General features: G+C 46.6%; 1 long non-coding RNA gene across 3 annotated transcripts; it reads right to left on the bottom strand.

Annotated features, from left to right (window-relative positions):
• Positions 1-394: 394 nt before the first annotated feature.
• LOC115897392 lies at positions 395-23,818 on the bottom strand. Of its 3 annotated transcripts, XR_004057179.1 has the most exons (4): positions 23,730-23,818; positions 14,100-14,161; positions 1,042-1,226; positions 395-469 (listed from the first exon to the last, which is right to left on the bottom strand). It is a non-coding gene; the product is annotated as an uncharacterized LOC115897392 (long non-coding RNA). The 3 variants fall into 3 exon arrangements; XR_004057177.1 differs by lacking the exon at positions 395-469 and having other exon boundaries at positions 930-1,226; XR_004057178.1 differs by lacking the exons at positions 395-469; positions 1,042-1,226 and adding an exon at positions 12,496-13,028.
• Between the last annotated feature and the right edge of the window lie 287 nt (positions 23,819-24,105).

The following is a 24,105-nucleotide window of genomic DNA, read 5'->3' as shown; positions in this document are numbered from 1 at the left end:
ACAGAGCTTTTAGAAATACCATTCTGCCTCGGCCTGGGGCCACCACACTCTCGCTCCTCCAATTAATTGTTGTGTTTTAACACTATCTCCAAAGATAATTGCCTGTCAGTGTATCAGTATGTAACACCTCCGGGTGAACGATGTTCTTGCTGTTCTTGCACTCGTCTGTCAGCCCTAATAAACACAGGGCGGGGAGAACCCACCTGCTTTCGTGTGATCACCCAGAATACAGATTCTCCTCAGCAAAGATGTTGCCTCCCTCCTTACCCACCCCTGGTTCTCACAGTGTGTGGGGTACAGGGTGGGCTGGGAGCCAGACACACATGCTCCATGGTAGAAGAGTTGCCTTATCACCACCCCGAGTCTAAGGATGACTTCTTTTCCATAGACCTTTGTCTGTTAATTTATTGTTGAGGATTGCAGAATAGATATCAAAGGGATTTCTTTTTTTGCCAACCTGTCCCATCGCCTACAAAAAGAAAAGATACAGACCTTTAGCTTTTGTAATTACAGAGGTGGTAAAAGTCAAATATTTTCCAAATAAATCATGGTTGGAGGGGTTCTTTTGTATTTTTAAAGCAAAATGGAAGAGTAATGGAATGCGAGGATCAAAGCTGTTTAGTTAAAGCCTGCTGCACTAAATATTTCAATAGGGGAAAGAAAAAAAATCCCCATTTCAAATTAAATTGAACCCATTCGGTGAAAGTATGAGCATCATATGGAGTAAGTGTCAATTAAAGTGATAAGTAGTGGGTCTGGCACCGAGTTCTGGATTGTTCTGAGGTCTGCTTCCCCGGTGTGGCCATTCGGTGCTTTGGGGGAAATTGAAACTGATCCACCATGTGCGACCTGGGATTCTTCTAAGAAACAGATTCTAGTTCAATATCTCTGAGTTAATTGGCATTTCATTCTCATTTAAATCTCTGTCACAACCTTTTATTTTATTTTATTTTTGTATTTCAGAGGAAACTACAATTCCAATATCTTCCCTGCAGCTTTCAGGAAGCTCAGAACAAATTAGGTGGTGTCATACAATCTCACCCATGGATCTCGCAGCCCTCTGGCTTCTGTCAGGATTTTGGGGGATGAGGTTGCTTGCCAATTTCTTTCTCTCTCAGTAGCAGAATGGAGAGGAAGTGAAATCATTAATGGCCTTGGACACTTGCTGCAAAGCCCAGTTTGCTTCTTGTCTTCTGCGTGTGTTTGCCACAGCAAGGGGGACCTCTCTGTAAGAAAAGGAAGGGAATCACCTGAGATGGAGAGGGAGAGTATGGAGTAGATTGTTATAAGATTACACATAATTATAAATTATGAAAGTGGCTACAAATCTGCAGCCTGGGGAATAGGAATGCTCCAAGGGTGTGTCCCACACTCATCCCAAAGTGGCATTTGGAATGTCTATTGGTAACACCCCACTGTTGGGAGGGAAGACCAGTGGGGTGTGGGTTTCATCTTCTCAGGTACCCCATCTTGGGGAAATCTCTGGGTTCTTGGCCTTGATTTCCCTGGTTTTATCTCCAGACAATGTCAGTTTGTGGTCACTTTCCCAGGAGGGTCCAGTTTTGCCGGGTGCCTTCAATGAGCAATAGAATTAGGGCCTTGTGCACCCGGCCCACTCCAGTCCTCACCAAGGACTGCCTACATCACATGGGCTTTCAGACCCTCTAACAACCAAAGAATGTTTCCCTGGGAGCCACTGAGTTAAGACTGCTATCTCTGTCATCCTTGGCAACTCACATTTTCCCAAACACAAATACAAGCCCACATAGTCATTTACCCACTCTTAGCTCCACCTCTCATCCCCCACAATGTTCTGGTCCTTTTGAGGCACACTGAATTTTCCCAGGATTCCTCAGTTTGTTGGTACACAAAACGTCTCAGCACTTAACAGTATTAAGCAGATTGTTCTGACTCACTCCATTCACCTGCTAATACGGGACTCCCAGCACAGGTGTCTACTCTCAGTAAGTATATTTCTAGAAACCCACAGGAAGGTCTCTTATGAATCCCAGAGAAGTCTGTCTTGTTACCACTTAAGGTAATTGGCCATAGTCATCAGGCATTGGCTGTCTCCCACCAAGTTTCCAAGTTTCCACTTTCCCACCAGGCATTGCATCCACAGCCTGGCATCAAAGTCTCCCCTGCTCTCACCCACTGTTCCACCGAAAGCCACCTTGATGCCCAGAGTCCCCACGGAACCCAAGCAGGGGAGAAATGCATGCTTCTTCCACTCTGTAGAACACTTGTCATCTGGGGTCCTGAACAGGACTGCTTGAGCCCCTTTGAAAACAGCTGCATCGGCTCCCTCCGGCAGCCTCCACTTCACAGCTTTCAGACATGGTCCAGGGGCTGGGCCAGGGAGAAGGCTCCTGCTCTCTCCCTCCATTGCTTGTCATATCTGCTCCAGACATCTATGTACAGAACACCTCCCCCATGCAGCAAGTTCTCCCTGGGGGTGTTGCCAGCACACAAGCTCTGCAGACACAATGAGACACTGTTTTCCCTTTAGAGCCAGCTGGAATCCTGGCTCCAGATCCGTGCCACATTTTGCAATTCTCTTGGCCACTGGATGACAGAGACTGGCAGAAGCCCTCCTATGATCTCATAGCCCTTCCAGGGTGTCCATCCACTGGGTTCTCACAGCATTGCATGGAGAGAGCCATAATTTTATTTCCTGGAATTCACTCCTGAAGTCATCTTTTTCTTCTCATGTCTTTGAGCTATTTGAGGGCTGAGCCCAGGGCTCAAATAGTTCTGTACTCTCCACAAGATGTGGCCCACTCCCCGGCACAGAGGGGATACTCAGCAATGATCAAGGACTGAACCAAGCTCAATATGAGACACTTAGGGTCAGAATGAACTCAACTGGAAGCCCCAAGAGGTCCCTACAAAATCATATGTTTTTCGATTTTGATTCAGGAAGGTCTGGAAGAGGTGCCCAGAGATGAGTATACTTAATAAGCTCCAAGATTCTGATAAACACCATCATTTGGAACCTCTGGCCTAGAACTCAGCACTGCTTATAGCTCATGGGGCTGTTCACTGGGTTTGGGACATGGGGTTGGAGTTGGGTGTGCATGGACTGTCTTCCTGGCTGTGCCCCTGGAAATCCCTGGATGTCTCCTCCTCCATGGTTGCTGTTTCAACATCCCATGCATAGTACACACCGAGCACCATATCCCACGGGCAGCTCTCTAGCTCCCCTGAATTCCAGTGTGAAGTCTTCTTGGTAAGGGCAGTGCGTTTCCTTCCTTCCTGGCCTTGAGAGATGACAACTTTGCCTTCTCAGGGACTATCATCCTGGAATCTCAAGGTCGTGGTTGAGCATGGCTTTGGTGTCAGGTCTGTGCTGCGTGATTCTGGAAACTCAGATACAGGGACTGAGAGAAAGAGGGACTACTACCCCACCACACTGAATTACGGCTTTTCTCCCAAAAAGATAATTCACCACCCCACTTTGTCATCTTGCCTTTTGTTACCCTGGGCACTGGTACATGCCTTCAGTCCAACTGAGAGACTTAAAAGTTAACAAATTGCTCTGAGCTTCTACCTCCTACTCCACCTTCCAACCACTGACAGTCTTAGGCTTTTCAAATTTTATAATTAACCATCCACTGAAAGATGATGGGAGGTGCTTGGGAAATCTGTGACACAGTCACAAATGAAAATTATTATGGATGTATCTTGGGTTTGTGGGAAGAAAGGCTCATGGCAATCTAGTCTCATGGCTTTAAATACCAACTCAATGCTGCTGACTCCCACGTTTATATTTCCAGCTCAGACCTCTTTCCTGGACTTCAGTCTTATATATCCAAACACCCACTCAACATCTTAACTTAGATGTCTAACAGGCATCTAAAACTCAACATATCTAAAATTCCTAATCTCCTCCTACCCAAAACTGTCTCCACCCACAGCTTTCCTCAGCTGAGCTGATAGCACCTCCATCCTTCCTCTTGCTCAGTCAAAAACCTTGGAGATGCCCTTGATTCCTCCCTTTCTCTCACACCCTACATCTAATAGTTTAGCAAACCTGGTGCTTCCACCTTCGAATAGATCCAGACTCTGACCACTCTCCCCACTTCCCCTGATACCACTTTGGTGTGAGCCACCATCATTTATCCTGCACTTTATAGCAAAGATTCCCGAATGTGTTTCCCTGCTTCCACTCTTGCCTCCTACCATCTACTCTTAACATAGAACCAGAAGACCCTTTTAAAAGACAAGTGCAATCAATCAGGTTTCTCCTCTGCTCAAAACCCTACAATGTACTTCTATTCCATGCAGAGTCAAACCACAAATCCTTGAGATGGTCAACAAGACACTGTGTGATCTTCACTTTCCATCAACTCCATCTACATGCTCTTTTCTAAAACCCTGACTCTAGGTCCTTCCTGCCCTTGAACATTCCTGCACACCTTCACAGCTCTGCTCAACTGTTTCTTCTGTCTAGAAAGCTCTTCTGCCAACTTCTTCTTCTTGGCCAACTTCCTCATCTCCATCATGTCTTTTTTAAAATATTGCTTTGTCCATAAGGTCACTCTGAGCACCCTATTAACGGCTGCAGCCCACACCTTAGACCACTCCATTCTCAGTCCACTTTTCATTTTCTCATGGCACTTACCACTTCTTAATAGATTGTATAAGTTACTTATATATTATAGATTTTTTCTCTTTCCGCTTCCTAGAATGTGCACCTAAATCTTTATTTTGTTCACTTAGGCCTGGCATACAGAGAATGCATGAGTAGGCACTCAGTGAATGTTTGTTAAATGTTGAATGGAGGGTTTGTGAGCATGTGTTGGTTGGCAAAGGAAGGTACGTTGCCAAAGATGGTGGAAATAATGCCATAAAACCAGGAAATCTTGGAGTAAAATGCACCAGTTGTTTGAAGATAAAAACAAGGTTCTTGGAGAAAACCAAGATGAGCGAGTTCCACTAGAGCAATCCCAACAGCTTAATGCTAAATAAAGACATTAGATCACAATAACAAAAACTCCTCTCGACGTGTAACTTCTTTCACATACAGTTATTTCACCCTCCAGTGATTCTACAAGATAGATTTAGTATTCCCATTTCACAGTTAAGGAATCAGAGGCCCAAAGAGATGAACACACTCGCCCAATGTTATGTAACTAGGAAATTACTAGGTTGACCAGGTTTGGCCAACTCCAAGTACTGAACTCCCTCCCCTCCCCTCTCATTACTAGGCAATCCAGAGGAGGAGGGAGAGAATGAAGAACAGTGGTTGGGCAGGCAGATCTGGGGTTATCACTTTTCAGAAATATGCAGTCTGGAAGGATTCCCTCAGAACTGAAGTCATCCCAGGAGATGCCAGCTCACATTCTTCTTTGCATCCTGGTTCCCCAACTCAAGCATGAAGACCTCATTCCTGAGACCCATGCAGGACAGAGTCTTCTAGCAACCTTACCATGGACCAACTTCCTCCTACTCCACTCCCCACCCTAAAATGATGTCCATTCCTCACACATTGAGCTGGCCTGGTCAATTTTCCTTTTTCTTTTTCTTCTAAGAGGATATAAAATCAAGAGCTATCTGGAGAGCAATGCTGGCATTTTAATCAGGACAATAGGATTGGAGGCCAAAGGATTCTGTGTTGACAAGATAAAGACCACATGAAGGGCTGAAGGCAGCCAGCAGAAAGGAGTTATGACTGTCCAGCTTAATGACAGCCAGACACGGAAGGGGTTATTCACCCCAAGTTTTAAAAATTCTACAGTGTGCAATTGGGACCTTACTGGAGTTGTTTTGTCTATTTCTGTGGATGCTGGCGCATCCCCTTCCTTGGCAGGGCTGAGAGTGCCTCCATAACTCACTTGCAGATGTCTACAGTGCCGTCCCACTTCTGTAGTTGATGTTCATTAGAAGACACAACTGGAAATTCTTAAGCTGTTGCAAAATGGGTTATTTGGAACTGAATTCTGGTCTCTATGTCCACATAGTGGATTGTTGTAGCTCTGTTGGCTGGAGTAGATGCAGATGTTGTCATTGTGCCTGACGTGCTGAAAAGACCCAGCTAGAGATGTGTGACACGTTCTTAGATCAGGACAGCTGAAGCAGGTCTTAGGCAATGTCTAGTCCATTTCCACTTGAGAAGCCAAGGCCCTCAGTTGGGAGTCACCGTGCTGTGATGGCAAGCCCTCATGGGCACGTTCACAAAGCAGAGACTCATTGCCTTGGCCACGGTACTGGCCTGTTTTGTAATTGGCAAAGGCCATTGCAGACATTGACATTCAGCTTTGTTTGACTCTGCTTGATGCTTTTTAATTTTGTGCACTAAGCAATTTCAGTCATTCATTCAACAAATGTATTGAGCACCTACCACTTCTACATTTACCGGGCACGTTCTCAACAATAATAATAACTGACACAGACCACTCACGGTGCAACAGGCACTGCTATAAGAGCTCACCCATAAAAGCTAATTAAACCTCACCATAACCCCAGGAGTAGATGAGCTACTGATAACATGGAAAAAAGAAGCCTCAAAATCAATAAATGCCAGATGCTAAGTCCCCTTGTTTCCTAAAGGTTGTCTCACCGACATCCATAAAACGTTCACTGTGAGATTCCCATTTATAAATGGAACCTGATCCTCCAGGAGCTATCCCCAGCCTCTTCCACTTTGCAAGCTACTTGATCCACTCCCTCCCCATGTGTGGGGATCAAACGTCCTTCCAAGGGGAAGAAACATTCTCTTGCTCGAGATTGTCAAATGTCCTAAGGATTTGACAAGTAGGGCAATCCATTTTTTTTTTTTTAATTTGCTTCTTTAAATACAAAGCCATCCCTAAAGGGACCTGTCTGGGCAGACACTCTGGTCTCAGTAAATTGTAAAAACCTCTTCTTGTCACCGTTTGTTCTCCTAGTATCACAAGCCTGGTGGCTGCTCAGCAGATGTCAGTGCTGATTCATGTATACGCATGCCTGAATGAATGAATAAGTAAATGAATGAATGAATTTTTAAATTTTAGAGAAATTTAAATTTTAGAGAAATTTTGAGAAATTCTTGTTCATAAGAATCCCCTTGTATACTCTAAAATGTCACCTCTTCAACATATCTAAAATTCTACCATCGAATCGTTATCATCTCAGGCTACATGGCCTAATATGGTAGCCGCCAGCCACCAGCCACGCTAAGCTATTTATGTTTAAATCTGAATTAACTCGTATAGATTTTAAAATTCAGTTCCTCACTTGCCCTAGCTACATTTCCAGTGCTCAATAGCCACAAGTGTTTAGTGATTACCGTGTTGGACAGCACAGATATAGAACACTTCCTTCACCACAGAAAGTTCTACTGGACAGCCCCACTCTAGGGAACCATTTCTTTCTTTCTTTTCTCTTTTTTTTTTTTCTCAGCCCACTGCAATCTCCGTCTCCCTGGTTCAAGGGATCCCCCTGCCTCAGCCTCCCTAGTGGCTGGGACTACACGCGCATGTCACCACACCCGGCTAATTTTTTGTAATTTAGTAGAGACAGGGAGGGCGGACCATTTCTTAATCTTTTTTGATTCACAGGCCAATGGTGAATCTGATAAAAGATATGGACTATCTCCTCAGGGAAAAAAGTTTGAGCGCATTGACTGTACACACACTCAGACCTTCCATGGACCTAGATTAAGAACATCTGCTTTAGGTTTAAATCTTTCTTGGAATTAAAATAATCCCTTGGAGAAACAACACATCACACATCAAGTGGTTATCAGTTATCTATACCTGAGAGTGTGTGAGTTTATTAAATGCTCTTTGGAGCTCTATCCATCTGGTTTGGAACAAGAGGAAGAGGTGAGGACCTTGGTAGTTGAAGGAAGAGTCTGGGGCACAGACAAGACATGTTAGCACTAAAGACGCCCATGTACTGTGCAAGGATTCAGGGGACCAGTTTTTTCTGCACCTCACAGGTCATCACAGGCAAGATCCTGATGGTGGTCTAGCATGATATGTTCACACAGTAGGTGCTTAATGCATGAAATTGTTTATTCTCTTTTCTTTTTTCTTTTCTTTCTTTCTTTTCTTTCTTTTTTTTTTTTTTTTTTTTTTTGAGACAGGGTCTCACTCTGTTGCCCAGGCTAGAGTGCAGTGGTGCCATCTCAGCTCACTGCAACTTCCGTCTCCCCAGCTCAAGCAATTCTGCCTCAGCATCCCAAATAGCTCCCGGATTACAGGCATGCACCACCACAGCCAGCTAATTTTTGTATTTTTAGTAGAGAGAGGGTTTTACCATGTTGGCCAGGGTGATCTCGAACTCATGACCTCAAGTGCCTCGGCCTCCCAAAGTGTTGGGATTACAGGCATGCGCCACCGCGCCCAGCCCAAAACTGCTGAATTTCTATGACAGGTGTTGTGCTTGGCATCCTGGGGTTACAAAGATGAATTACACATAGTTTCTGTCCTTGCAGAACTTAGAATCTCCCCTGGGAGAGACAATGATACAAACAACAATAGCAGCAATATTGTGGCTAAAAATGGCTAATATTTACTGAGCATATGTTCTATATTATTTATTGGTTGCGCATTTTTTCATGTTTATCACCCCAACAGCCCTATGGGTAGGCACTATTCTTACTCCCATTTTACAGATGACAACTGAAACTTCAAAAAGGGAGGAGCTTCTTCAGTGATGGAGCTGAGCTCGGGTCAGGTCGCCTTGATGTCAAGGTCAGTGTTTGCTTCATGGAATCAGGTCTTGGTAGGTACGTGAATCAGGACATACATGGCCCAGGCCAAGCAGCCCATATCCCTGGACAACTGGACAGCTCTTGGTGAGCTGGTGAGTGGGCAGGAATGAGCACTTAGAAGTGGTCCAGTGGGCCTCCACAAATGCCAACTGACAGTGTGCATGTGCCCTCTGCCCAGGGAGGGAGGCCTCACTCAGGAGGCGACCAGGTGACTGTGCACTGGCAGCCCACCTGGGACACCCAGCATGGCCCACACTGCTGTGGCTGCCAGCTGCATTAGGGAGACAGTGGGCCAGGCCTTCCCCAGAGGGATGTGCCTCTGGGTCCATACATCCCTCTGGGTCCATACCAAATGGGCTCTAAGGATACCATGCAAAGGGAAGCTTCTCTTTTCCTCCACAGTCCCATCTATACATAGACCTCTGCAGACACTGGCTCACCCCTGCTTAGAGTCAGGATGGAAAGAATGATCAATTTAAGGGCACAAGCCTAGTCTTCCTATAATTCTTCAAGTTCAAAGTCCTCTGGTAGGGATAAGCATCACAAGCACTATCTTTGTGAAGCTGTACAGCCTTGTGTAGTGTAGGACTTACGCCCCATGTCCAGAAGAGGACAACCAGGCCCAGAGGCTTAATTGACCTGCCTGTGATCAGAAAGGGGCTTGGGACCAAAACGTCCACCAGCCTGCCCTGTGCCCTGAGGCTTCCATGGCCAGGGAGTCCACCTGGTGTTTTCTAAGACATCCCGGGGGTCTTAAAGGCCAAGTAGGCCAGACACAGAGGGGAGCAGCACCCAAGGTAGGCATCCTGGAGAGGTGCCTCTGCAGCTTCTCCCTGTGGCTCCTCCAGCTTCTGCACTCTCTCTTTTCCTCTCTCTCTGTCTTACACACACATAGATATGCACACCACCACCACCAACTCTGACTACTGTGTCACTCCAGGGCTTCCTGCCCCTTTCCCAGGGCTGCTGTGGAGCAGAGGAGGACCTTGAGTCATGGCTCTGGGCAGTGTGCACTCCCACACCTACTCTCCATCTTTCCTGGCTTTGAGGTCACCATCCTTACAGACACTGGGTGGGGCCTCCTCCCTTTCTATCCAAAGCCTCACCTGCGCCCTGGTCCTCCCCTGGGGGGAAGACAACCCACTCAGGAGGAAATTTACCTCACAGGAGTAATAAGGACTGATGAGAGGTCCCGAAAGAGGAGGGGAAGGCTGCCTGGCCAGAGGGGCCTGGCCGAAGGGGCCAATGTGCCTGCCTACCACTTCCCCTCAGGCAGCCCCTCAGGCTTCAGCCAGCACGGGTGAAGAAGTGGGGCTCCCTCCCACAATGCCCACCTTCCACCAGGAAAGGAGGCCTTGGCATCACGCAGCCATGCCTGTTTTCTGGTGGGAGGTAGCTGGTCTGGAATGAGTCTGTGACTTCCAGAAAGCCACGTGAACTCTCTGAGCCCATTTCTCACCTGGTAGGGGAGGCATGCCAGTTAAAAGGAGGCACCCCATTAGAAGGTCCTTTGGAAATCATGCTGTAAATAGAAAATGTGTTCTTTCTCAAAGAGGAATATCAAAATGCACCCACACTCTTATATATGCAGACACACACACACACACACACAATTTTTCTGTAAGATCTAGTAGGAATTCTTTAAACATCAGTTATGTTCCTAGGGTAGTGCTGAGGATACAGAGAAATCTCAGCCATAGCTTCCCCTCCTTGGAAGAATCTGATGCTGTTGGAAGAGCAGAAGAGCATCATCAGAGTGGGAACTCCATTCCCAAACCAGTTGCCACCCAGGCTGGAAGGGGATGGGCTCGCGGCCTCAGAGTGACTGAGAGTGAGGAGAGCCTGTTTCTTTTGCCTTCCTACCAAGGATGATGCAGGGAGAACTCTGCATCTCAAAGTCAGGAAAAGGCAGGCCTGGGAGAATGCAGCGGCTTGCCTGATGTTCCACAGAGTTAGTGGCAAGATCTGTGGAAACAGCATATGTGCTAGTTACTCAAAAACCTTCCCAGCACCTCCTCCCTTACTCTTGTTATGAAAGATAAACACACACACACATATACACACAGAAGCATACACACATGCACACACCCGCACATCCCTCTGGGTCCATACAAAACGTACTCTAAAGAGACAATGCAGACAATTGAACATGAGACCAGTCTCGATGACATCTACCGGAATAGGAAGCACTGTGATATGAGGAAAGCTGCTCTGGAGTCAGAGCACCCTAGGTGGGATCCCTGCTGCCACATACTAACTGTGTGACCTTGAGCAAGTTACCAATCTAAGCTCCTGAGCAGTAAAGCGGACCTAATAATACCACTTGCTTGTTGTGGAAACTAAATGAGATAATACTGAGTAAGACCTCAGCCCTACCTGGCTTGTAGCTCAGGCTGTTGTTATCACTTTCCTAGAAGCAAGAGAACAGAGAACCTACAGTGCCATCCCCTATGCCTGATGCAAGGATAAAGCAGGACACTTGGCCTCAACGAGAGCACTGGGCTAAGTGCTTTAAGTAGCTATCCCATTTCATTTCATAATAATCCTATGAGATTGTTCTACTTATCCTCATGCTAGAGGGAAATGGAAGCTCAGAAAGGTTAAGTATCTTGCTCAAGGTCACACAGCCAGGAAGTAGCAGCACAGAGATTTGATCCCAGGTCCGTCTCTCTAAAGCACAAAGATTTCCTTCTAATCCACATTGCACAGCCAAGAAGTTTCATCTTGTCTCCTGGCCGGGAGATGGCCTGCAGCACAAGCCCTGGAGTCATAGGCCTGTCCTGACTGACCAGGGTTCTGGGCTGAGTATCTTGGGCCACCTCATGGTGAGTGGCCTGGCATGATGGCCACCACCATGTAGCCGGGAGGGGTAGTGGCCATGATCAGACAAGGGCTGGTGCCATTGTAAACTGGACCAGGCCCACTTGAGGGTGGCCTGAGCCTGAGATTGTGTGGACAGTGAGGGGGCTGCCTGCCTGGGTCTCTGCTGATTGTCTTGGCATCGCCTTGTGGTCTGGATTTGGGGGCCCAGTCATAGCCCCTCAACCATTTCCAGACTGAGTTGATCCTGCTCCTCCCAGCAAGGGCTATCTTGGTGATGGGGCTTGTCAGGGATCTTTGATTATTTTTTAGGTTCTACCTGGACTCAGGATTCCTCTTAATCCAGAAAAACAGGTTTGTGACATGATTGGGGGATATTCCCATTATCCATTTCCATGAGGCTGGAGGCCAGCCTCCCCTAGCAGCAGTAGCAGGGCTGGGAAGGAGCAAGGACTTTGGTGTAGGACAGGCTGAGCTTGAATCCTGGCTTTGCTGCTTCCGGCTGAGGGACTTGGGCAAGTCAGGGTGTGCCCTGGGCTTACCACTTGTGGAATGGGAATGATAGGACCTGCCTCACAGCTCCTCCCGAGAACTGCTGAGAATGCACAGGAGGGCGCTGCCCAGTGCTGGGCTGGCCACATGGTGAGTGCGCAAACACCGGCAGATCCAGCCTTGACCGCCAGGCCTTTATTCAAGGACACTGAGGCAGCCCCATCACCACAGCTCCCTCCCCAACCCTTCATCTTGCTCTCTGCCCTGAAATGCACCCCATCCCCCACACATACACAAACCCACGAGAACCATTCCACCGAGATTCACAACTGAAGAATGTTTGCTTAATCTCAGCCAGTGATTTAAGCCTCAATCTATTTTCCTTTCTTTTTTTCTTTTAATTTAAATTTTATTTAGCCTGGTTTCTATACTAAAAATACCAACCTCTGAGATAAAAGCATATGCATTATTATTTTGCTTTATTCAACCTTCCACAATACAGTGAGTGCTTGAGTAATGGAAAGGGGAAAACCAGATACTCTGTGCAATGCTCCGAGCCTGTGAAGCTCTGTCTGCCGCAGGAAAGGGTTTTTGTGAGGAAATTGATCATTTTCTCCCGGAGCCATTGTGTCAGAATTAGGGAAGGGCTGCAGGAAGGCAAAGGTCAGTTACTTTTCCTCCTCTGAATACAAGTAAACGTTATTCCAGATGAAATCTTGCTGTGGTCCCATAAATCATGACCCCTGATATACTTCATGCATCTGTAACAGGCAGAACCAACACTCTTGGCCACCCTGGGGGCATTGCAATGTGCGGAGAGGCCATAAATCCTCATCATGCCTCCCTTCTGCTTTCAGAGGTTAGGGTGAGGGCACCTGGCCAGGGAAAAGCAGGGATTTCAAAGCTTCTTCTGCCTTCTGTGAAACCGAAGGGCCCGCCAGGGATGGTGTCTCTGTTGTTCAAAGCTGCAAAGGTAATGAGCCTATTTCCTCTGCTGTGGCGTCCTCTGAGGATACTTGGAAGGGTAGGGATGAATAAAAGGGAAATGGATGTCACTCTGCCTCCTCCCCAGATGGCAGGTAACATATTTACGGAAAAGCTGTCCTACCTTTCTATGGGGCTGTACTCTAACATTTCTGGGGATTACTGTTGCTCCCTGGGGTGTGTGTTGGCAGAGGGTGGATGGGGTGGGTGCTGGGTGTTTGGAAAAATGGGGAGAGGGAGAGGCCTAGAGCAGAACTTGCTTTGGATCCCCAAGGGCCCCTTCGATTACCCTACTGTCCCCAGCCTTTCTGCCCAAACTCACTTCAGCGTCATTTCAAAATGGATCCCTTGGGCTTTGAGAAAGGTGCCTGTGGGGAATGGTTATGTCCCTCTAATTGTCTAGTGGGGAAGCAAGTCCAGCTCCTGCGGGTAGGCGACAGGGTTATCCTAAAAATTGCTGGAGAGTCACACCATAGAGATTTATTATTATTATTATCATCATCATTATTATTATTTTGAGACAGAGTTTTGCTCTTGTCATCCAGGCTAGAGTGCAATGGTGCAATCTTGGCTCACTGCAACCTCCACCTCCCAGGTTCAAGCAATTCTCCTGCCTCAGCCTCCCAAGTAGCTGGGATTACAGGCACCCACCACCACATCTGGCTAATTTTTTTGTATCTTTCGGAGGAACGGATTTTCACTATGTTGGCCAGGCTGGTCTCGGATTCCTGACCTCATGTGATCTGCCCGTCTCAGCCTCCCAAAGTACTGGGATTACAGGCATGAACCACCGCACCCAGCCTCCATGGAGATTTTTAAAAAGACAGAGTGAGGGTGCTTGAACTCAGGTGAGTGGAGGGCAATGGAGAGGGCACTTAAGGGTGCCCACAGCTGCCCCTCCAGCAGACAATTAGCTGTTCTATTGCTGCTGTTATTTTCCCTTGATGGGAAGTGTCATATTAAACCTGTGGCTTTAATTTTTCTCTTTGTTACAATTTCTTTCAGATGTCCACAACCCTTCTGTCTTACTCTATTCTCTGCTGCTATAACAGAATAGCACAGACTGGGTACCTTATAAAGAACAAAAGCATATTTGACTCACAGTTTTGGAGGCTGAAAAGTCCAACAGCACAGGGCCAGCACCTGACGAGGGCCATTCCATGGCTGAAGGCATCACATGGCAAGAGAAGACAAGAGCACACAAGACAGACAGAAAAAAGGGGACCAAACTTATTATCCCTTTATAGGGAGACCACATCAGTGATATCAGCATTAGTTCATTTACGAGGGCAGAGTCCTCATCACATAATCAGCTCTAAAAGGACCCACCGACCAATACCATTACATTGGCAACTAAATTTCAATATGAGTTTTGGAAAGAATATTCAAGCCATAGCACCTTCTTTATTGCCTTAGCAGAATTAAGGAATGGAGGGGAAGTGTTGCTCCCCTCCCAACCCCTCCATGGAGGTCATGGTGATAGTAGCAGAATCACATGGAGAACAGAAGTTCTGCTGTTGTCAGCAGGGACTCTGCAGACGTAGAGGGGGCAGCTTCCCTAAAGATACCTCAGGAGCATATCCAAGGGTGAGGTGTACCCCCAAATATAACATTGGACCGTCACCCTCCAAGGAGGCAAGGATATCTCTAACTTATGCCACCAAGATGTCTTCAGTGCATGGCAATGTCAATGGCACTTTACCCCAAGCATAAAGAGAAGTCCCTAAGTTTTTTTCAAACAAAATTCCCTGTTCTTTAGTTTGCATTTAGATTAAAATAGCAATTGGTTTGTAAGCAATATACTCATTCATTCATTCATTCATCAAAGATATACTGAGCACTTACTATGTGCTATACACCCATCTAGTCTTCTATGACCTGTAGCAGACATCAGAAATTTCAGAATCAAGTTCCAACTTTTGGAAAAAGCCTTCTCTAATTTTTCTTAGAATCACATTGTTTAATCAACTAGTAGCCAGTTCAAAAATCAATGGCCATCTATTTCATGCTTACCTACCTGTTCCATTTCTTAGCCAGTCTAAAATTAGGAAGTTAGTGATGAATTCTACCCTACCATAATTTCTATGCTGTGGAACATACCAGAATTTCCATCACTCTTCTCTGGAACTGTCCCTCCTTAATGTGTCTCCTGGATCTGCTCATTTGCCTAGACTTTCCCAGTTTATTTACAACATCCCAGTAGATGTGTTTTTAGGCACCTATCTCTACCACCCTCCCATCATGATTTCCTTAGCAATCTGTTTTCTAGTTAAATTGTTCTAAACTCTAGGCCACAGATACCTGGGAGCCTCATTTCAAGAGTTCTCTATGTTTCATGGTACTGTATTCCTTAGGATCAGATTCAATTGCATATAATGGGGGAAAAAACGAATAGCAATATCTTCAAACAAGATTGACATTTCTTACTCCCTCACATAAAAGAACCCTGGGGGTAGTCAGTTTGGAGCTAATGTGGAAGCTCTATGATTACACCAGAAACAGAAGCTCCTATCTTTCTTCTCTGCCATCTTCAGAATATGGCTTCCATCCTCATGATCCGAGATAGCTGCCAAAATTCCAGCCATCACATATGTGTTCCAGGCAGCAAGAAAAGAGGAAAGGAAGGCATGTATTTCTGTCTCTTAAGATTTTCCTGAAGTACCACACAATGCTGCCATTAGCCAGAATTTGATCATGCAATCACACCCTAGCAATAAGAGAGGCTGGCAAGTGTAGTCTTCTATCTTAGTTTTAACATGCTCAGCCCAAAACTGGGATTCTGTTAACTAAGAGGGAGAGGAGAATGGATATTTGGTAATCAATTAGAAATCTCTGCCACAAGCACCAAGCTTTATTAAAGAGTGTCATTATCATGGGGAATGGAAGGGTGGGAGACAGGAACATCTTTATTTTCATTGAAAATAGGCCTTCAGCCGGGTGCTGTGGCCCATGTCTGTGATCCCAGCTACTTGGGAGGCTGAGACATGAGAACTGCTTGAACCTGGGAGGCAGCAGTTGCAGTGAGAAGAGATTGCACCACTGCACTCCAGCCTGGGCAACAGAGCAAGACTCTGTCAAAAGAAAAAAAAAGAAGGAAAAAAAGGCAAAAACACACACAGCCCTTTCCACAAAGATGGGGAACCACAATGTCATTTAAAAGTATTTCTGTTAAATGGCAATGTCCAAAGCAGAAAGAATATAACTGAAGAGTTCTGGTATCCTAGGAAGCAGATAACTATGATTTCACTTACTGAGCCGAGCATCTTCCCCTTCTTCTGAGAAATGTGCTTTTTCTAAGTTTAACTAAGGGGTTCCAATGACCACACCTTGTTTGTAGAGGCCCTGCCCACCTAGCCACAGCCCACTGGGCCAGGCCTGGCCACCTGTTTCTTCTGATCCAATGAGAGACCCAGCCCCTCCAACCTCTCTTGTCTTCCCTCTCCTCCCAGAAGGAGGCAGCAGTCCTGGGGAAGTGAATCCCGCTGAAGGCCCCAGGTGTAACTGGGACTGGGAGAGTGAAGCAAGAGGGTTAGCATGATCTTTTGGTCAAATACATCTTCCAGCCTAGCTTTTCCATCAGTAACAAAGCTGACATCTTTATTTCTGCCCGCTTGAAGGGAAGAGAGTTATTTTTAGTCCCCCTCCAACCCAAGATTGTTCAGTGGCAAGGCAAGGCACAGAACAATAGGTACCATGTAACTCAGTATAAAGTAAAAGAAAGGGACAAGAACAGCAAAAGTCAAGCATGCCTTAGCTGCCTGTATCTGTGGGACACTGTGCTAAGACCTGCAGGTGTGCTTGTGAACCAGCCCTCACCAAGCCGAGAGTCCCAGAAAGACAGCATTACAACAGCAATTCCAGGAGCAGGCTGGGTGTTATGATGAGGAGGTACCAAGAATGATGGGGGCCCAGAGCAGGTCTAATCTGGGTTAGGGAGGGTCTTGCAGACCAAATATTAGTTCAGCTGACACTTAAAGATGAATGGATATTATACAGGCAAAGAGGAGGTAGATTGGCGGAGGGAGGAAGGATGGATAGAGTTCCAGGCAGAGGCAAGGGCTGGCACAAACACCCAGGTGGGAGAAGGATGTGGCAGGGTCAAATACATGAAAGAAGTTCCCTCAGGGGTCCTGTGCAGTGTGGAAGGTCAGAGGCTGCATGGTGTCCAGGCTCAAGCCCAAGCTGGCCTAGAAAACCTTGCTAAAGTAAGAGTGGACTATTCTGGAACCAGTGGGACATCACTAAAGATTTTCAGTGGGGAGTGGAAAAATCAGGTTTATATTTTAAAAAGGTTATTCTTGCTGTGCTGGGGACGCTGGGGAAGGGGCGGAGAGCAGGGGTGAAGGTGGGGACATCGGAGAAGAGGCTGAGAAATGATAGTGACTCAGCCGTGAGGATGGCCGAAGAGGTATTTAGGACTCAGGAACAGGCTTTGGGCATGGGTCAGAGACATCAGAGAAAAGGAGGAATCCAGGTGACTCAGGGCACACAACTCAGTGGGAGGTGGTGCCATGGCTGCCCCTTGTCGAGTCACTTCTCCCTAAGCCTCAGTTTCTATATCTGTAAAACAAGAGAGTTGGGTTAGGCATTTTCTAGGGTCCTTCAAGCTACTTCTTTACGCCTTAAAGCCCTTAAGAATCGTGAGGGAGGACCGGGCGCGGTGGCTTATGCCTGTAATCCCAGCACTTTGGGAAGTCGAGGCGGGTGGATCACTTGAGGTCAGGAGTTCAAGACCAACCTGGCCAACATGGTGAAACCCTATCTCTACTAAAAATACAAAAATTACCCAGGCATGGTGGTGGGCACCTGTAATCCCAGCTACTCGGGAGGCTGAGGCAGGAGAATCGTTTGAACCTGGGAGGCTGAGATTCCTGTGAGCCAAGATGGCGCCACTGCACTTCAGCCTGGGGACAAGAGCGAGACTTTGTCTCAAAAAAAAAAAAAAAAAAGAATTGTGAAGGAAGGGCTCCAGGGAGCTGGAGGAGCTGGAAAGAACTATGAGAACAGCACCTTGGGAGGAAGGATTCAGATGGATGGACTGGACAAGGGAGGAAAAGATGGAAAGGGGCCACGGCATAGCAAGGGGCAGAGCAGACTTCAAGACCAGCCATGCCACTCATCACATGGGACACAGAGGAGCTGTGCTGGGGACAGCCCAAGTGGAACTGAACGCTCATCTCTTCATGGGGATGGTATATAATCAGAGTCCAAAAATGCATTTGACATCTCTATATCCGGAACAGTACACATGACTGGCCAATCATTCACACCCTACTCTACGTGATGATGGAGCACTAGTTCTTCTGCATGCCCACAGCAACCCGAACAGATGTGCACTGAGCACCCATCACATTGTTTTAAGTTTGTTTAACTTTTTGTCTGTGTTGCTTTAAAGAAATCTAATTATCTGAGGACAGGGGTGTGCTACTATAATGTCATTTATAATAGTTCAATAGCTGCCTCCTACTGAGCACGTATTAAGTGCCAGGCACTGTTCTAAGTATTTGGCAGGCATTATTTCTTTATAGAAGTCCTGTGGGGCAGGCACTATTATTATTCCCATTTTACAGATGAGGAAACCAAGACCCAGAAAAGTTACATAATAATTTGCCCAAGGTGATAACATCAAAGTAGCCAGAGATTTACATCAGATTTTGTTCGTCTCTATGTCCCCAAGGCCTAGTACACTACCTGGGACCCAGTAGATTGCCAAAGTGTATTGATTGAAAAGGTCAGTGGATGGACGCAGCCTGACTCTCCCAGGCAACTGTGTCAGGCTGGCCTGTGAGTCACTATAAAATGTTTGTATCTTGGCTCACCCTTTGCTTGAAAATGGCCTCTCCTAGGCGTGTCCCCAGGCAAAATGCTGCAGTGCAACAAATAAACTAACAAATAAACCAACACTCTGTGTTGCTGGAGCAAGCCATAGCCAACGTGTTGAAGGAAGGACAGTGGATGTCTTTAGAGGTAAAGTGGTGGACAACCATTTTGAAAGGAAAAATAAGTGAAAGTGACCAATCAATGGGCCCAGGAAGACTCAGCCAGTCAACCAACGAATCAACCGGGCATGTGCTATATATAACTAAGAATCCAGACTTTTCCAAGATTCACAATGAAAATGCAAGCTTTGAAAGTTGGAACAAACCTCATTCAAATCTATTGTGTCTAAAACAAATGTTGGAATCTGTTAGGAGATTATTTAGAAAAGTAAGATTAAGTCCTTGTTTAAAAACTTATAATTACTTCCATTGTTTAAAAAAAATACCACAACATGGATGAACCTCAGAAACATTATGCAAAGTAGAAGTCAGACACAAAAGCCCACATGTTGTATGATTCTATTTATATGAAACGTCCAGAAAAGGCAAATCTATAGAGACAGAAAGCAGATTAATGGTTGCCTGAGGCTGGGGGTGGGAATTGCGATTGACTGCAAACAGACACAAGGATCTCTGTGGGGTGATGAGAATGTTCTAAAACTGGATTGTGATGATGACTGCACAATTCTGTACATTTACTGAAAATCACTGAATTATACACTGAAAACGGATGAATATTATGATATGTAAGTCATACTTCAATAAAGCTGCTTTTTTCTTTTTTCTTTTTTTTTGAGACAGTTTCACTCTTGTTGCCCAGACTGCAGTGCAATGACACGATCTTGGCTCACTGCAACCTCCACCTCCCGGGTTCAAGTGATTATCTTGTTTCAGCATCCCAAGTAGCTGGGATTACCGGCACCAGCCACCATGCCAAGTTAATTTTTGTATTTTTAGTAGAGACAGGGTTTCACCATGTTGGCCAGGCTGGTCTCGAACTCCTGACCTCAGGTGATCCACCTGCCTCAGCCTCCCACAGTGTTGGGATTACAGGCTTGAGCCACTGCACCCAGTCCTAAAGCTGCTTTTTTTTAAAGCAAAACTCTTGAAAACAGCAAAGAAATTGATAGTTCATAAAATCTCTATGCCAAAGATCATAGAAATCATTGAATCCAGTTTTATAGAAGGCCAAGGAAAGGCTGATAGACGCTAATAGAAAGAGAGAGGAGTTGCATGAAGCTTGAATCCAGATCCCTTGGCTCCCAGGTAGACCTATCCTCTTCCTCACAGAGCTTGTTTGGGGTATCTAATTTAAGGGGTGATTTCCCTTCACATGTCCACACTCTCTATGTGGATGTTGGCCACTGATGCCAGCTGCTGTCTCCCTAGGTCTGTGAGAGGATCTCTGGCAGCCCTCCTGGGTAAGTTCCTGTAATGGGCCAGGTGGAGAAAGAAGCTAGACTGGTGAGACCCTGCCCATCCCTCTGGACTCCAGGGGTGGCAGATGCCAGGTCAGAAGTTGCCCTTCTGGTTTCAGGGCTCACAGACATGTAGTGTCCCTTTCTAGGCGAAGGCTGACCAAATCTAGCTGCCTTTTAAGTCAATCCCCACTGGGCCTCCTGGGGAGGCTTAAGATAGCCTGTTAGTCCACATGGGAGGAGGTGAGGTCCCTCCCTTCCTCCAGTGGAAGGTTCTGATATGGTCCTTGACATCCAAGGTGGATGTAGCTTGTCATCCACTCATCTACCCATTCAACACTCACCACTCATCCCCACCCATCGATCTATCCCTGCATCCAAGCATCCAAAGATACACCCACCCACCCCCCACTCACTCATCCATCCTTGTACTCATTCATTCCCAAATCTGCCCACCCATCCACTTCTCCACCCACCTACCCACTCAGCCATCCAGCTCACTCTGAGCTAGTCTGCTGACCGAACCCAGCCCTTGCCCTCTAGGAGATGACAGCCAAGAGCACATTTGCTTGACACACCTTTCCAAGGCACATTTTCATTGGCGGTTCACAGAGATGCACCAAACTTGTTACTCACCCAGTCCTCATCTTTGCAGGAAGTATCTGATTTCTCATTCCTTCACTTCCCACATCTACTGTACTAATAACTCATGTAGCCTCTCCTTCCAAGGTACATGAAGAATCCATCCTCATCTCTCTGTCTCCTCCACCCACCAAGATCCAAGCCACCATTTACTGCTCACCTGGACTATTATTACATCAGCCTCCTCACTGACCTTTCTGCTTCCTTGGCTGTTCCTCTAGGGGCCCTCCCCCTCACAGCTGCCACAGCCAATCAGATCTCTTCACTCTCCAGTGATTTTTCTATCCTGGAATAAAATCTGAACTTCCTGTCTTCAGCTTCAAGGCCCTCCAGGCTCTGCACCTGCCTGCTTCTCTGTCGTGTTCTATCAGTCTCCCCCTGCTCACTCAACTAGAGCCATGATAGCATTCCCTCTGTGCCTGACTTGCTTACCTCCTTCCCGCCTAGTGTTACTGGTTGAGGGTAGTTGTCCAGATTCTTGGCATTTTGAACAAAGAATTGGACAAAACGCACAAACAAAGCAAAACAGAAAAAGCAGAGATCTATTGTAAACGAAAGTACATTCCACAGGGTGGGAGTGGGCTTGAGCAACCAGCTCAAGAATGTCAGTTACAGAATTTTACGGGATTTAAATACCCACTAGAGGTTTCCCATTGGTTCACTCGATGCAAATGAAGTAGTAGCCCATGGCCAGTCTGACTGGTTGTGGGAGGGGACCAATCAGAAGTACTTTCATTTTCCAACTGCCACACACAAAAAGGAGGGGTTGAAAACGGAGTTGGCGCTGACATCCCGTCAGCATGAATTGCCCTTAGGTTCCCTGCCTCCAGACCTGATTCTCCTGCCTCACTAGAACCCTCTGCCCTTGCTGGTGCCTTGGCCTGCAATGCCATCCCTAACATCTTCTCATGGCAGGCTCTTTCCTGCCACTGGGAAAGGCCTTCTCTGCTTGCAATCTAAGAAGCCTCATCCGTTTCATTTTCCCCCATAGTACTTACGGCTCCTTTTTGAAACCGGGGTCTGGGTAAACCACACTGACTATCCTCTTGTTACGTTAGTCAGGACCCTGTTCTTTACAAATAAAAGTGGAGAGGGGGTTATTGGCTCATAAAACTGGGAGGTTCAAGAAGCAAGCTGCTTCAACCCTCTTGAACACGGGTGCCTTCAAGACACCAGGAAGTGGCCTCCTTTCCTCCATCTCCTGCTTCTCAGTGCTGATTTTGTTCTCAGTCAGGCACTCCACATACTTATTGGCCAAGCCAGTCTCTGATCATACAGAAGGCGTGACTGTCTCCAGAATCCCAGCAGAACCCTGAGAGGACTCTGGCCCAGTTGCCCAGCTCTGAATCAATCAGAGCTCATATTGACTGAACTCCAGAGGGGTAGAGAATTCTGACTGGTGAGGCTCAGTCACATGACTGCCCAGATGCCTCAGGTGCTCGTCAAACCACCGATACTTCTCTTTGGTTTCCTGCAGACAAAAACATATCCCTCCAAACTCCTAGTAATCCTCCTGCTCCCATCCAAACACACTCCTCTAAACTTCTGGAAGGAGTGAAATGTGGGTTTTCTCATCATACTTTTCCCTTCAAAGGAAAAAGGTTGGCCTTTGAGGCTGGGTCATTCCAAACAGTCGGCTCTTACTTTATCCTTTTAATCAGTCTGTACTGATCAACTTATAGACACCAACCCCTTTGCAAAGAAAGGCAGGTGGTGCCTCAACAGCTAGATTATGCCCCTAGGTCAGGAAGCTAGGCAGAAAGAGAAGGTAAACCCACAACAATTCGCTATGGAAATTGTTAATCCCTTGGTTGTGTCGTCAAATAAAGGGAAATCAAAGAATCTCAGAGGTCTTGGTAGCTGGGCAAACTTGAGGGGGCAGAGAGATCTGTTCCCTGCCAGCAAGCCTTTCTTCTACCAGTTGAAGGTGTGTGTGTTGGGGAGTCAAAATTGTGTACACACATGTGCAAGCATCCTTCCTCCATGGCTGCACTCCAAGATGCCTGAGGCCAGAGCTGTGTTTTCTCCTTTCCCGGGCATCCAATAAAGCCTCCTGAGGTCCCACGGCTCTTCTTGATCATTTGGGGCCAACCTCCCTTTTTGTAGGTCTTTCCCTGACTTGTTATCTTTGACTCGACTCCTTCATTTATCTTGCAGTCTCTGCCTATTTCTCCCCAACTCTGTGTGAATTTGAGTCTGTGAAACTCTGCATGTCTTTGTCTCTTTTAAGAACATCCCACCCCCTGGTGTGGGGTCACACTGAGGACACATAATAGCCCCCAATAAGAATAGTCAACTCGGCTGGGCGCGGTGGCTCAAGCCTGTAATCCCAGCACTTTGGGAGGCCGAGACGGGTGGATCACGAGGTCAGGAGATCGAGACCATCCTGGCTAATACGGTGAAACCCCGTCTCTACTAAAAAATACAAAAAACTAGCCGGGCGACGAGGCGGGCGCCTGTAGTCCCAGCTACTCGGGAGGCTGAGACAGGAGAATGGCATGAACCCGGGAGGCGGAGCTTGCAGTGAGCTGAGAGCCGGCCACTGCACTCCAGCCTGGGCGGCAGAGCAAGACTCCGTCTCAAAAAAAAAAAAAAAAAAAAAAAGAATAGTCAACTCCACATCTTCAGAACTAGCACTCCCTTCTGTTTCCACCACCAATCATGGATAGATGTATTAGGACTTTAAGGCCAAGTATAATACTATGGCCACAGTACACTGTCATTCAAATGCTTAGTCTTTCATTCATTCGACAAAAGGAAAAGGTAAACAGGACTGCAAAGGACATATATAACCAGTTTAAACTATTCTTAAGCATTTGATGCCATGCAAATGCACAAAACAGGTGTGCTCACCGTAGCTCATTCTTTCCTATTGGCTGAGCTGCTCATCCATTCTGTTTAAGCTGGTTCATAGACACTGAGTTGGCTTTTCTCTCCCTGTGTGGAATCGAGGCCATTCATTACTCCCCTAGCAGACACCTGCTGAATGCCAAGCCCTGGTTTAGCGGGGAATGAGTGAGAGAGCTGGGTGAGTGGAAATAAGGGAGCAAATCCTTCTGAAACAATGAGATGTGCTCCAAGACAAAAATGGACTTTTGGGAAGGTTTCTGAAGGCATAGGGTGCGAGCTGGCCTTTGCAGACTAGTAGGCTGAATTGGTGGTTGTCAAGATATATAACTAAAAGGTCACTGAAGGGAATCCTTTCACAGAAATAGAGTCCCTCTCCTGG

This window comes from Rhinopithecus roxellana, chromosome 5, assembly GCF_007565055.1.
Source record: "Rhinopithecus roxellana isolate Shanxi Qingling chromosome 5, ASM756505v1, whole genome shotgun sequence".
In the NCBI taxonomy this organism is placed as follows: Eukaryota; Metazoa; Chordata; class Mammalia; order Primates; family Cercopithecidae; genus Rhinopithecus; species Rhinopithecus roxellana.
Note: the sequence above shows the minus strand (reverse complement) of the source record. Positions and strands in the feature narration are given on the sequence as shown.